The sequence below is a fragment of the Elephantulus edwardii genome, unplaced genomic scaffold (assembly GCF_000299155.1).
Source record: "Elephantulus edwardii isolate Elephantulus edwardi_28Jun2011 unplaced genomic scaffold, EleEdw1.0 scaffold00366, whole genome shotgun sequence".
NCBI lineage: Eukaryota > Metazoa > Chordata > Mammalia > Macroscelidea > Macroscelididae > Elephantulus > Elephantulus edwardii.
Genome location: NW_006400116.1, coordinates 888,816 through 904,637, shown reverse-complemented (window position 1 = coordinate 904,637; position 15,822 = coordinate 888,816). Strand labels below are relative to the sequence as shown.

The 15,822-nt window shown below is 38.4% G+C and overlaps 1 protein-coding gene across 2 annotated transcripts in view; it reads left to right on the top strand.

Moving 5' to 3' along the window:
- PCSK2 (proprotein convertase subtilisin/kexin type 2) overlaps nt 1–15,822 on the top strand; it is a 649,727-nt gene that overhangs the window by 201,954 nt on the left and 431,951 nt on the right. The gene's annotated exons all lie outside the window — the stretch shown is intronic.

Sequence of the window (15,822 nt, the reverse complement as noted above, 5' to 3'; positions counted from 1 at the left end):
CCAGCCTGGACTTCTGGCAGTTCTCTGCTGATGTGTTGTTCCAGTCATTTTTGGATAATCTTCAGTAGAAACTTGCTTGCATGTGAAATTAATGATATTGTCCTACTCCACACTCTGTTGGGTCACCCTTCTTTGGGATGGGAACAAATAAAGATCTCTTCCAGTCAGTTGGCCAGGTGGTTGTTCTCCAGATTTCTTGGCACAATTTGGTGAGCACGTCTATTCCTGGTGCCTTATTTTTTGCTATTTCCTTCAAAGCAGCTTGAACTTCTTCCTTCATCACCATAGGCTCTTGCTCATATTTTGCTCATATGAAATCATTCTGTGTCTGCCAATTCTTTTCGATGAAGAAATGGAAGGTGTGTTTCCAAAACGATTGCCTTCTTTACCATGAAGAACTGGATAGTACCAAACTGCTATTACTGAACACTTTGTTCAAAGACTACACAGATGAATCATGATAAAAAGAGGGAAGATATAGAGCCAATTTTAAATCCTTCTGTATCCTATGCTTTCTGGAGTCATGGAGACTATGTAAAACCTTGAAATTATTACCCTGGGGGGAGGGAAAGTTAAACATTAAGGCAAAAATATTATCTGATTTTTTTTAATTGATAAATAGTGACAAATGTTTGCATAAAGATTGTGTTCTTTTATTCTTCAGATCAAATTTACAGCATCAACCTGCAACATTAGATAGGAAAATTAGAGAACAATGATCTTTATTTTAATGAAGAGGATGAAAAAGTTTCACAATTTTAAAAAGTATCCTTTCAATTGAGAAACTCATTGCAAGAGACAAAGTCAACTCATAGCTGATTCCCAGTGGGTCTTCAGATGCTGTAAATCATATGAGACACTCTCTATCTTGTAGGGTGGCAAAGCTCCAGGGAGATGGCACAATGCAACTACCTACAGACTAACTGTGCATTTCTGATTAATTTCTGTGAATTCTATGTGTCCTTCAGTGTATATTCTCAACAATAACAACAAAGATAAAAGAATAAAAATACTTTTAATAAAATTTTTCTTTTGTACTGATTTACTTTTAAAGCTCATATACATTGTTTTTAACACCAGATCTTTCCCATTTCCTTTACCCAGCCCTCCCTCTACTCATCAAATTGTATGACCCTATCATTAACTATTCCCCTGACCCACACCACTCTGCTCCCACCCTGCTCACCTTGGATCTTCAGACACAGTCTATACTAATAGTCTTATACAGTATTTGTCCTTATGGGACTGAGTTAGTGCACATAGTATAATGCTCTCCAGACCCTCCCATGTTAGGTAATGATTTACAAAATCTTTGATCCTGGATGCTGCATAGTTTTCTATCATGTGAATGCGCCATAATTTCTAAATCCATTCAATTGTGATTGAACATGTAAGCTGTTTCTGTGTCCTCAATAGTGAATAATGTTGCTATGAACATTGATGTATAAGTCTCCATTTGTGCTTCAGTTCTCATTTCCTCAGGGTATGTTTCAAGCAGTGGAATAGAATTTTTATATTGAGCTTTTTGAGGCTATGCCAAACTGCTTTCCAGAGTAGTTGTCTTATTTTTCAATTCCATCAACAGTGTATGAGAGTTCCTATCTCACGACATCCTCTCCAATATTTATTACTTGCTGTCCTGTTAAATTTGCTACTGCAATGGTATCTCACTGTTGTATTGATCTGCATCTCTCATATTGCCAGTGAATTTAAGCATTTCTCCGTGTTTATTGGCCATCCGAATTATCTACCTCTCTGAAAAATTTTTCCATATCTTCTGCCATTTTGTAATTGTGTTATCAGTCTTTTTCTTGTAAAGGGCCTGTGAATTTTATAAATTTTCTTTTATACCCCAATAGAGAGAAATATTCCATTTCCACCTGGGTAGTTTTATAAGCTTTATTCTCTTGTGGTTAATTTATAGTTTTATGACATTATGATCTGAGACTATATTTCATATTGTTTCAATGTTATTGGATTTGCTGAAACTTGCTTTGTGTCCTATATGTGATCAACTCTGAAGAACGTACTAGATGTACTTAAGAAGAAAGTGAACTGAGTTTTAGTTGGGTGTAGTATCCTTAATACATTAACAAGGTCAAGTTGGCTGATTGTATAATTTAGATCTTCTGCATCTTTTTTGAGTTTCTTTTAAGTTGATTTATCCTTTGGTGATACTGGTGTGTTGAAGTCTCCTACCACTATTGTGGTACTGTCTATTTCATTCTTCAATTCTGTTAACTGTTGTTTTATGCATTTTGCAGGTCTATCATTTGGTGTATAAATATTGACCAAGATTATATCTTTTTGACCTATTGTGACTTTAATCAATATACAATGCCCTTCCTTCTCTTTTATGGTAGTTTTCATTCTGAAGTCTTTTTTATCAAAATTAGTATTGCCATTCTTGGTTTTTTGTGGTTGACATTTGCTTGGTATATTTTTTCCAGCTTTTGATTTTTGAATATGTCTTTCTCTTCATTTTTTAAATGTGTCTTTCATATTCAACATATTGATGGGCTTTGGGGGTTTTTTTATTCATTCTACTAGTCTTTTTCTCTTGATTGGCACATTTAGTCCATTCACATTAACTGTGATTATTGTCAGGCTAGGTTTTACTTTTCCATTTTGACATGTTTCTTTTTCTATTGTTTCTGGTTATTATGATCCATCTACTTTCCTTTGGTGTCTCTGTGTGAAGGACTTTACTTAAAATTTCTTGAAGTTTTGGTCTTTCCCCCCCAAATTCCTTCTTTTCTTCAAAGGATCTAAATTCTCCTTTATATCTTATGGAGAGTTTTGTTAGGTATAGTGTCCTTGGCTGGCAATTGTTTTCTTTCAATTTTCTGTATATGCCATTCCACTGTCCGGTAGCTTGGATGATTTCTGCTAAGAAATCAGAACTTAATCTAATTGTTTCCCCTTTGTAGGTTACTGTATTTTTCATGACGCTTTTAGTATTATATCCTTATCTTTTAATTTGGAGAATTTTACTATGACATGTCTTGATGTTTTTTCCTTTTGAATCTAGTCTATTTGGTGTTGTTGTGCTTCCTGAATGTGGATTTTCTCATTCTTCATAATACCAAGGAAGTTTTCTTCTAGTACTTCTTTCACAATTTTCTCAGCAACTTCCCTGTCACTCCAATGTTCTGGAACCCCAATCATATGTATGTTGCTCCTCTTGATGTCATCCCACATGATTTTAAGGGTTTGTTTTGTTTTGTTATTCATTTTCTTTACATCTCATCTCTATTTTTTCTTCTATTATGTTTCCAGTGAGGTTCTTGTCTTTCACTGACTCTCTGTTCCATTTCTTAAGTTCTATTTTTTGTCCCTCCAGTGTGTTAAACACTTCTGCCATTTCTGTCTTAATATTCACAATTGCATTTTCGTGCTTTTCTGTTATTTCTAGTACTGTTCTGGCTGTATGTGCTGTCTCTGTCTTGTGATGATTTCTTAAGTTCTTGCACCTCTTTTTCCTACACTATCAATTCTTTCTTCCATGTTTAGCGTTTTCTTCCATAAATGTTCAAGTTGTTCCTCATCAATATGGATTTTTTAAAATAGATTTCTGTTGCTGGGGTATTTGCTTTCTTAATGACTTCCATTGTTTCTTCCATCATTTGCATCTTCTTCTGTAGCTGTTCAAATAACTCCATATTAGCATATTTCTTCTGGTTCTTGCTATCTGGGGTATTCATTGGATCTGCCTTTTTAGGAGGAGTTTTATTTTGTTTTTTCATGATGAATGAGGCATAAAGTGGCTTTCTTGACATTATGTGAGTCTTTTCTTAGGAGAGAGATAGTAGGTTGTTGTAACTATATAATGACCCAGGGTATGACAATGTTTGATGAAGGACCTTCCCTTTTGGGAGGAAAAGTCAATCAGGAGCTGTATAACTGTTGCCCTTCTAAAACTGCCCCTCCACCTGGCCACTTCTGCTTGCATTTAAGAAATCTCACATGATGTAACTAGACAGCAGCATTTCACCTGAAGTATCTATCATATTGGTGCTCCTGGAGCTGGACAGCTGGGGCAACAGCAGGTGAACAGTCTACAGGCAGTGGGCCAGTGGGGTCTCAAGGTGGTGAGGGCAATGTTCTAGTGCTCTGTGCAGGACTGTGGTCTAAAACTCCAGCCCCTCAACCTGGCAGGCAGTGGTTCTGTTGCTGACCAGGATGTGAGTGTGCCTGGGCTTGGTTGCAGCCTCTATCAGATGCTGGGGAAGCAGTCACTGGAAAATGTCCCTGGGTCAGCCCTGCCACACAGGCCTTGATGTCTTGCAGCTGACCCAAAGATAAGGTTCTCCAAAGTAAGTCTCATGAGAGGAGCAGGTCTCACAAGAGGAGCAAAAAAACCCATTTTTTAAAATGAAGTTGTTCTTTCAATCCAGTTTAACATTAGTGACGTAGTTTTGTAGAGAAGACATTCAAGTTGTGAATAGCGTATTATTTTTCTTGGTAGACTTTTTTTGCAAAGAATAACTTGCAAAATAAGGGCAGAATTTGCATAGAGTTGTGGTGGTTGACCCCATGTTCTCTTAAGTCAAAACTGACTCATAATTGACCCATCAGATTTTATGAGATTTTATGAGTAAATCACACAAGAGGAGTCTTTTCATCTTCCTCCTTCAGAGCAGGATTTTAACTGTGTGGCTTTAGGTTGTTAAAGCAACTCTTTACCAGTAAATCACCAGAGCTCAATAAAGAATGTTTAGGTTTCTGAGTTGTAGATTTATTAGAAAGAAGTGTTGATCATTCAAAAGATCAATTTTAAGAATAAAAGATGGGCAATGCAATGTCCTTTGTCTTTAGCCAGAAATCACTGGCAATGCAACTTGCACTAAGTTTATTTGAACTTTTTTTAAGTATCTCAGTTGCTTTTCAGTTTGTCAATTATTCAGGTCATTTAGATTATTTGTTTTCAATCTGACATTAGTACTGAAAAAGTGATATCTGTCAAAACAAATAGGTCTCATTAGTGATTAAACTTCCAAACTGACTCTCATAAAGGACAGACATTTCCCAAAGGATAGTACAGATGTGGAAAATCAATTTAAAATAACATCGGTTCCTCAAAACATTAAAAACAGAACTACTACATGGCCCAGTAATTCTATTCCTAGGAAACAAACTAATTCACTACTTTCAACCCACAAGTGACTAACGCTCCAGTAGGTTTTCAGGGATTTTATATTTCACAGGAGGAGCTTGTCCATCTTTCTACCTTGCACTAACTGGTGGATCCATCAGCCCTCAAGGCCTATAAGCCAGCTCTCATACCAACAGATAAGAAAGATTGACATTTCCCAAGAAGAGTCATTTGAATTCTTGCAAAATATGGCATGTCCTCTGACGTATGAAAATTATTTGCCCCCTCCCCAAGTTTAAGTACCTATTGCATGAGTTAATATTCCCAGTCCTTCCTCCTCATTAGCACTTCACCTCTGCAATGTCTTGTTAAACTCTTGGGTTCCATTGACAGGAACACTTTGAGTGACTCCAGAATCAATTATAGTTCTGATGTCGAGTTCAGATCAGTATATCTTAAGGGGCACATTAATGCTTTCAGCCTGATTCTTTTAGTGAAGGAATTGCTATCTGACCTAAAATCTCTCAGAGCTATATTGGTACTTCGAAAAACTTAGAAATGCAAATATAGTTTGTCTATCATTTCAGCAGGTAGTTTTAGAGGAAAAAAAAATTTTAAATGAGATTGCCTCTTTTGTCCATGTCATTGAGACTGGTGTGAGATGTTGTTGTTTATATGTTTTTACAGACCACAACAACCCCAGAAAGGGGCATGTTGCCTATTGTGACATAAGATTAGAATTCCCTATATTTTGTAGACACTTGGCAAGGTAAGAGGTCAGTGAAAAGAAGACTTTCAACAAGAGTAATCGATAGAGCACCTGCCATAGTGGGCTCAGAATAGCAATGGTTGTGAGGAGAACACAGGACAAAGCAGTGTTTTATCCCATTGTATACAGAGTTGCTAGGAGTCAGAACAGACTCAGAGACACATAACAACAACAATGGCATATGGTGCAGAATTATTTCACAGATTTTACCTTACTTAGTTTGGCGAGTATCTTTGGAGACACTTCTTTTCAAGCACTGAAAATACAAAGTTGAATAACAGTCTCTAACTTCAATGTATTTTCAGGCTAATGAAGAAGACTGTTATAGAAACACATATTAGAAACATAGATAGAGGAATAATTAATTCTCCTTAGTGACCAGAGATAATAGAGGATTGCTAGAGTTTGTGCTAAGAGCCTAGACAGATGAGTGAGGATTTGACAAAAGTCTTTATGAAGTGAATAGTATGGTCAAAAGACTGAGCCATTAAGGAATATACCACATAACACAGTGGCAAAAGGAGGCATGGGCATGACAGGGACAGTCTGAGAGACGGTTACAGGCTGAATATGAGTTGTAAGAACTCTGTTAGTTCAAGTGGGTAGTAACTGTTCATATTTTACACATTGCCTTTGTCAAGTAATAACCAGCTATAGAATGCCTTCTGTCTCTTCATCAGGGTTTACTGAGTAATCTACCATGGACCAGCAGTGTTCCGGTCCCTGATGATATAATAAACTTCTTGAGTTCATGGAGTTTGTAAAGAAAAAAAGTAATACAGCAAAAATAATCAAGAAATAGTAAACATTTTGAAGAAAACTCAAACAGTCACTGGCTGCTCCAAGGGAGAAGGAGGGGCAATCTCCTCCCTTGCTATTACCTGCCTCTGCAAACCAGCTGGCAGGTCAGCTATGGATTGGTTCTATCTCAAAAATATATAACATGACAGAAGTCACTAAGGGAGTGTAACAAAAGTAATCAGAAAAGTATTCTCCAAAGTGGTTATATTTAAGCTGAGGTCATGAACACAAAAAAGAATCAAACATGCAATCAACTGAAAATATTTCAGGCAGATGTGCGAAGGTCCTAAGGAGAGCACAGAGTCATATATTTTAAAAATAAAGGTGAGAGGCTGTAATATGAGGACCTTTGTACCTGGGTCAGGTCTGTAATGCTGTATAACAAGCAATCCCCAAACCTCATGACTTAAAACAAAAACAATTTATTCAATTTAGCAGCTATTATACATGTACATCCGGCAGGCTGAGCTCAGCTGGGAAGCTCCCTCAGGTATGCCATCAGCTGTAGGTCATACAGGCAACTTTGTCTATCTTCTTGTGTGCCATCAAGTCAGAACATACTCACAGTTGACACTTCCAGCAGGTTTTCAGAGGCAGTAAACTGCACATGAGGAGATTGCCCTTTCTTCTCCTGCAGAGCAGCAGCTGGTGGATTCAAACAGCATGCCTTTGTGATTGCAGCACAGATTCTTGCCACTAGGCCACTAGAGCTCCCGTGGCCTGCCTTCACCATGGTGAACCATTTGAGAGGTCTTAACGTTGCTCCTTGTGGTGCCTCATCTTCCAGGTGGCTGGACTTACCCGGAGAGCAGAGACTATCAGACTTCTTATAGACTAAGCTCAGAATGGACGCACCATCAGTTCTTTCAGACAAGTCAAAATGCCAGCCCAGACTTAAGACTCTATCTCTTAATGGGAAGAGTTAAAATGGTACATTGTAAATAGCACATAGAGAAATAGGAAATATGTTCTCATTTTTATACAGCCTACCACAATGTTGTAGAAATTGGCTGGTGTCAGGTGATGGTGGGTTTGACCCATGATAAGAAGGGATTTGCCAATGCATGGGGAAATCACTTCACATCACCATATATATCATAACAAGATAGTAGTGATGTGGAGAAAATGAAGGTTTTAATGATGATTATTATATCATTGTTGAGCTATAAATTACACTGCTGATCCTAAAGCATGATTCTGAATTTTACTGTGTCCCAGAAACCAAATAGAAGGGCTGAAGTTTCACATCTGGTCTCCTAACTTCTATCCACCATGCTGTTTTCTTCATTAAAGAGTCTAGAACATCTGATCTTGAGTCTATCCTACCTGAATTTAAAAACCAACTCAGGAACAGGTTTGAGGCCTTGAACACTAATGAACAAATATCAGATGAGCTGTGGGAGGATATCAAGAGTGTCATCCATGAAGAATGCAAAAGGATATTACAAAGAAAGAATAAGAAGAAAAGACCAAAATGGGTGTCAGAAAAGACTCTGAATATTGAACATTGAACTCAAGTGCCAAGAAGCCAAAGCAGAGGGAATAAATCAAAAAGTTAAGGAGCTGAATAAAAAATTTCAAAGGGCAGCACGGGAAAACAAAGCAAAGTATTATAATGAAATGTGCAAAGGTCTGAAGTCTGAATACCAAAAGGGCCGTATTCACTTGGCATTTCTTAAGCTGAAGGAATTAAAGAACATATTCAAGCCTTGAGTTGCAATACTTAAGGATGCTATGGGCAGAATACTGAATGATCCAGGAAGTATTAAAAGAAGATGGAAGGAGAATACAGAGTCACTGTACCAGAAAAAATTGCCTAACACAAGGATTTCAAGAAACAACATATGATCAAGAGGCAATGGTGATGGAGGAGGAAATTCAAGCTGCTCTGAAGGACTTGATGAAAAATAAAGCCCCAGGAATTGATTGAATATTAATTGATATATTTCAACAAAAGAATGCTGCCTGGATGTGCTCTTCAGGTTGTGCCAAGAAATCTGGAGGAAAACTACCTGGCCAACTGTGTGAAAGAGATACATATTTATCCCCATTAAAAAAAAAAAGTGACCCAAAAGAGTGTGGAAATTATTGTACAATATTTTCATATCACACACAAGCAAAATCCTGCTGAAAATTATCCAGAAATGACTCGAACTGTACATTTACAGAGAACTAACAGAAATACAAGCTAGTTTAGTAGAGGCCGTGGCACTAGAGACATTCATTATTGCCAATGTTAGATGGGTCTTGGCAGAAAGCAAAGAGTACCAGAGGGATATCTATCTATTTGTGTTTCATTGAATATGCAAAGGCTTTTGACTGTGTGGATCACAACAAATAATGGTTAACCTTGAGGAGGATGGGAATCCCAGAACACTTGATCATGCTTTTGTGAAACCTATACTTAGACCAGAAAGCAGTTCTCAGAACACAGCAGGGAAACACTGCATGGTTCAAAATCAGGAAGGGAGTGTGGGGGGGATGTGTCTTATCTCCACAACTTTTCAATCTATATGCAGAACAGATCGTTCTGGAGGCTGGGCTTTATGAGGAAAAATGTGATATCAGGATTGGAGAAAGACTCATCGACAACTTATGTTACACAGATGACACAGCCTTACTTGCTGAAAGTGAAGAGAACCTGAAGCACTTGCTGCAGAAGGTTAAGGACTGTAGTATTCAATATGGATTGAAGCTCAACATCAAGAAGACAAATATTCTCACCACTGAGCCAATTGGCAACACCATGATGGATGGAGAAGAGATTGACAGTTACAGTTTGCTTGGCTCCACAATCAACACTTTTGGCACCAGCAGTCAAGGATTCCAAAGGAGAAATGCAGTAGGTAAATCTGCTGTCAAAGACCTTTCCAGAGTACTTACAGGCAATGACGCCAGTCTGATGACTAAGGTGTGCCTGACTCAGTCCATAGTCTTCGCAATTACCCACTATGCCTCAAAGAGCTGGATAGTAACTAAGGATGTTAGAAAAAGAATTGATGCTTTTGAGTTGTGGTGCTGGAAAAGAGTCTTGAACATACCATGGACTGCCAAGAAAATAAATAGGTCTGTCTCTGAGAGTGTGAAACCAAGTTTCTCCTTGGAGACTAGGATTCTGAACCTCTGTCTCACATACTTTAGGCATGTTGCCTGGGGGGACTGATCCTTGGAGAAGGACATCATGCTCAGAAGGGTAGAGAGATAGCGCAAGAGAGGAAGACCCCGGATGAAATGGATTGATATAGTAACTAGGGCAATGGAAGTAGCTATATTGGAGTTAGTGAGCCTGGCTCAGGACAAGGCAGTATTCAGAGCTATTGTACTTAGGGTTGCTATGAGTTGCAGGCACATAACAACAATAAAACATTTGATGTCCCTTAATAGGTTTAGAAATACAAAAGATAACCTCTAAATTTTTATCATTCCCCCTGAACACTTTATCTGGAAGTTTGGTTACTAACACAATCCAAAAATCACGATATATGACTTACTATAATAAGTCCATTGTAATAATAGTTTCCTTCTTTGAAAATATATTATTAAATATTCCTAACAATTTAAATGAACCAATTAAAATAATCCTGTGGAAAAAAAGCTAGCATTGGCTAGGAGTGTGTCCTGTTCCTCTTATATTATCTCATTCAGCCTTCTAAAACAGCAAAATCTATGCATGAAAAATTAATCAATTTATCTAAGGGACTCTGGGCCCAGAGATGTGAAAATAGTGATCTTCTTCCCTATAACTGAGGAACAAAGCCTTACCTTGGAGCCAAAACCTTGGGTTTGGGGTTTTGGTCTCCCAAACTGTGAGAGAATAAATCTCTCTTGATAAAGCCACTTATGGTATTTCTGTAATATCAGCCCTAGAAAGCTCTCACCATGTAACAGATGCTGCGATTAGAGGGATAGAGTCAATAGTTTTCCAAGGTGATTCATTGTGTGGATGACTGGATTTAAAAGTGGGTAATTTATCATTTCATTATGAGGGAATGTGAAAAAGTTCTTGGATCTTAAAATATACCTTGGGCTTTTAAAATGCACATTGACAATAGCAAATGTGCCTTCAGTGTGTGGTTTACAGAGAATAGATCATGTCTGTGACAAGAACCTACCTCTTCTGACTCACTCTTAGTGACTCCAAGTATCACAGAAAGCCTTGTCCTGAATGGTTGTTCTTGTTAGATGCTATCAAGTACAACTGATAGCAACCCTATAAACAAGTGATCTGAATCTTGTCCTATCCTGTGAGAGTTTTTAAATTTCTGACAGACATAAGAGTATTGCTTTAGTCTTGGTGTCAATTCATCTGGCTGAGGTCTCCTTCCACCTTCCCAAGCATATTGTCCATCTCCAAGGAATAGTTCCTTCTAGCAACATGCCCAAAGTATATGAAATTAAGCTTTATCATCTTTGCCTGCAAGGAGCACTCTGGCTGCATTTTTGCCAAGACATGTCTGGAGGGGTGTTTTGTTTTGTTTTGTTTTGTTTTGTTGTTTTGTAATACTCCGTGGTATATTCAGTAATCTTCTCTAACATCACAGATCAAAGGCATAAATTCTTCTTCTCTCATCCTTATTTATTCATTGACCAACTCTCAGATGAATAGCAAGTGATCAGAAATATGATGTTCTGAATCAGGCTCACTTTAGTCTTCAAACTGAAAACACCATAAACAACAGAGGAACATGCATAGTTATAGTATTAGAAGCTGAGCCTGATCCTGCATCATCCTCAAAATTTCTGCTGCACTTAAGCCCATTGGTATATATATTGCACGCGGTGATCTTTTCTTGCAGCACGGTTCTTCTACAAAAACTGGCCTTACATATCCAGGCAAGAATGGAGCAGGCTACTGTGAGGTTTTATAATAAGGACAGCAAAAACACAATGGCTCCAAACCTGCTTTTAAAGGTTCAGTAATACTCTGAAAATACTTCTCTGCCACTTTCCTTTGCTTTATAATTGGCATACATTCTAAATAATTGTCCAAAAGACCTTTAGGGATAAATGCTACATTATCTACCAAGGCCTCATCCAGTTTACGTTCATAACAGAGTTAACAAAGCAGAGGAACATAGCCAAGTAAATAAGAGATTTCCCATCCAGATTTTATAACACAATTGCTTTACCCTGCAACCTCTATAATTGAGATTGACATTTTTTTGGCTGCAAACATGTAATTTCATCAAAATTTCTTTATGAAACAAATGACACCATAAGACAGTCTTACAGTTTCAGACTTACAATTAGATTTTATGGACTTTGGAATCCAGAAGTCAGCTCTCCAAACAAGCTATTCTTTCTGCCATCCTCAATTTCTGAACTCAACTTGGAAATAGGAATAGCATAACAACAACAGAAGTAGAAAACAATTTTTGTAAATCCTTGTAGCTTCTCAAGAAGTAATTCCTCTCTTCTCTTTAACCATCTTGTTGGGAACTAGTGCGTGCCCATTAGGTCTGCAGGTATACAAATGATTTATATCTGATTATTAAGCTGAAGATTGGTGATTGCAGCTCACTCAGTGGCACCATTGCAGTAAGGCCTGGTAAACAAGAAAATCCTGTGTGAGCAGTTCTACTCTGAGGCAGATGGGGTTGCCAAGAATCAGAATTAATGTGACAGAAACAGTTTACTTTTGGTTAAGAACCCGCTCATTAAGAACCACTAAACACTCAGTAAACTATTTCCAAAATCCCAATTAATTTGACCCATGTATTGAAACCCCAAGATGTAAAAAGGTCAAATATTAACAATTTTAGCAGAGGAAACTGTGATTATATTCAACTTACTAGTCCAGATGTTACCATTACAACAAAAAGATTCCTGATCTGACTCTAAATTGGAAAGCTATTCACCCTCTGTACAAAGTGTCTGTCCAGAATCTGAATGGTGTAATCCTAAAGGAAAAGTGCGCTAGTACCAAGTGTTTCCAAGAATAATTTCACTACAACCACCAAGAACACCCCAAGGACATTCCCATCAGCTGACCTAATAACCCGTTTAATGCTTCCATTATACCTCCTGTTCATTGATGGTGCCTGGGATCTTAAAGTCTTACAAGTGGCAAAAAAAAAACCCTCAAACAATTTCTGGTCACCTAGACCTAGTGAGCTCTGGTGACCTAGTGGTAAGATGTGCTGAAATCCTACAAGGCACTCAGTTTGACTCGACCAGCTGCTCCATGGAAGAATGAGGGGCAGTCTCCTCCTGTGGGATTTACTGACTCTGAAAACACACTGGAGGATAGGCTATGGATGAGTTTTGACTTGATGGCACATAACAACAACAACAACAACAACAAAAAGACCAATAAAGGAAGAGGAAGAGTCAGAAATAGGAGAGCGTGGAATATGTGGCTAATTGTCTACATCAACAATTGCTTCCTTGGCGGTAAAACCAGAAAAACTGGACAGCAATCAGTGGTAATTGAGTTGCTGTTGAATATTTTTATCAAGTAGCCTGTTGAAGAATCCTGGTCAAAGGGAGGAGGAGAGAGAACAGAATTTAAAATTCACATGAACTCTATACTTTCTGGAACTATGTTGTTGTTGTGTACCTTCAAGTCAGAAACAACTCATACCTCATCCACCTATGGCTTCTCAGAAACAGCATGGAATGAGATCACCCATCTTTCTCCTGTGACAGAGCTGCTGAATTTGAACTGAATACCTTTGAGTTGATTATACAACTGCTTACCACCAAGCCACCAGACCTCCCTTCTGGAATTATACAGGATAAATAAATAAATCACTAAAACTATTGCCCTGAGACAATTTTTAAGTCTCTAATAAAAAAACATCCTCTGAAGTCTTCTCAAAGGCAAATAATAGTTTAGCTTAATTAGTTTTTTGTCATGTGGGTTTTTTTTTTTCAGTCCACATAGAGCATTATGAGCTATCTATATGGTGTCAACTTGACTACAGCAACTTGAAAGACTATATAGGAAGCTTAGCAAGCAATGAGTTTTATGTTAATAAAGAAGAACAATTTAGAGAAAGAGGGTGGGAATGGTTGTACAACCTGAAAAATGTAGTCAGTGTCACCAAATTGTACATGCAGAAGCTATTGAATTGGCATATGTTTTGTTGTATATATATTTTAACAAAATAACAAAAGAAACTAAATTGAAAGAAAAAAGGTATTGGCTCAAACTGAACTGTACTGTGAGTGTAAAATACACGTTGGACCTCAACACTAAGCTAAATGCACTCTGTTTGCATCCTGGAAAGGGAGAGGCACTTATCGCAGTTTTCTGGGCCACTGCTGAATGATTCACTCAACCAGGGCCCATAATTTCTAAGATTTCTCCCCACAAGTCAACTATTGCTAATGGCAGGTCAACATTAACGTTGATGCTGACAGCCTGGAAGATAAAAGAATGGATGTTTGTTCCATCAGCCATTGAAAAATCCAGGCCCAAACCCATTTACAGAACATTTCCTAATAGATAAATGAGACACAGGCCATGTGTACCTGATTGTAAATGAATTGCTTGCATGCACAAGACAAACTCTGAAAACTCCATTTTTCATGCCAAGAGAGCAGTGACTAATGACTCACTTTTGTTTCCACCGAAGACTAAGTGCTTTTTTCCAGTAAGAAGTGCACTCAAGCCCTCCTTGCTCACTGCTCAAAGCAGCTCAATTATTCTGAGTATTAAAGTATTAAATAAATATGCAGGGGGCCAAACACTGCACAATCTTAGTCATTTAGATTCTGCCTCAGAGGATAAACAAGTTTACCACCTAGCAATTTGTGAGATTTCAAATCAGCTTTGGTTTCCTTTCTAGGTTGTGGTTGTGATTGTCAGATATTATGAAGTTAGTTCTCTTTTCTGCATTCTGACGTGCACAAACACACACACAAATTCATGAACCACATGTAGAAGGGTACCAAGTACTGTCTGGTCCTGAGTCATTTCCATGGTAAGTTGCAAATCACACAAATAGGTCTTTCTTTCTGGTTCATCTTTGTCTGGAAGATCTGCTGTAACTTACTCAGCGTCGTAACAACACAAAAGCCTCCGCTGACTGGCAAGTGAAGTTTGTGCTTGGGATGCAGTGGCATCTTCATGACAGGCAAGAAATCTACCACTGAGAATTTTTTGTTTCCTCTGGTACTAACTTTATCTATTAAAGGAAAGCCAAAGCCCAGCTTGAAAATAATGCAAGATTCTTAGAATTCAAACCCAGAAATAAGTGTGAGTGAATCTAGTCAGTTATATTTTTCCAAATCCATAGAAGTGGGAAACTTCAGTTCCAAGGAATGCTTGAAATTCTGTTGAATGGAGTTATGCATAGAATGAACCTGCCTCTATTTGTGAATGTCGGGGCTAGAAGCTTGTTTTCCAAGTTACTCTGATGAACATGTACCCAAGCAGTGGTCCCAAGGAGGTATACAGGTTGGTTTCTGGCTAGCCTGCTTTTATTGCACATTAAATCAGGTGAGCCTGAAGATGACAGTTGTTGCTATTAAATGGTTTTGTAAATAATGCGTCTATTAAGGGATTTTTTGCCAGCATTTGGGCATGGCAGGCTGGGAAGGCACTGAAAGGTTAAGCCTGCCTAGGGTCTTGGGATATTTAATGTCAGCTGAATCCAGTCTCTGGCTTCTGGAGGTGTGGTAGGTTTGAGGACTCTGGGCATTTGTGGTGGTTTTTTGGGGCCCACGAGGGGGTTGGCAGGGCAGACCTGCCAGATGAACTGGGAGTCTGGGGCAGGGAGTTTGCCAACATTTGAGCATGGCGGGCTGGGAAGACACTGTAGGGCCCTCGGGCCAGTCTTTCATTGTTTTTGTTCAGACATTCCTCTAGATCGTATAGCCCTGGTGTACAAGTTGCCGTACAACGGTCACTTGTAGTTGCTGTGAAACTGAACACTGTGACACTGATGTGTCAAATGCATTAATGGTTGGTTATCCAATGCGGACAGAGAGCGGGGTGGAACTCCCCGATTAAAACAAGCTGCATTGAAAAACAAGGAACTCATGCAATATTATTCAAAATGGGTGACCCTGGAGGACATTATGCTGAGTGGGGTATCTCAGTCACAAAGGAACAAATGCTATATGGTGCCACTGTTGTGGAATGAGGCTGGCATTGGGGTGGGGGTAAGACTGAGAAAAACTGGATGGAATATGTTTACGGCATTGAAGT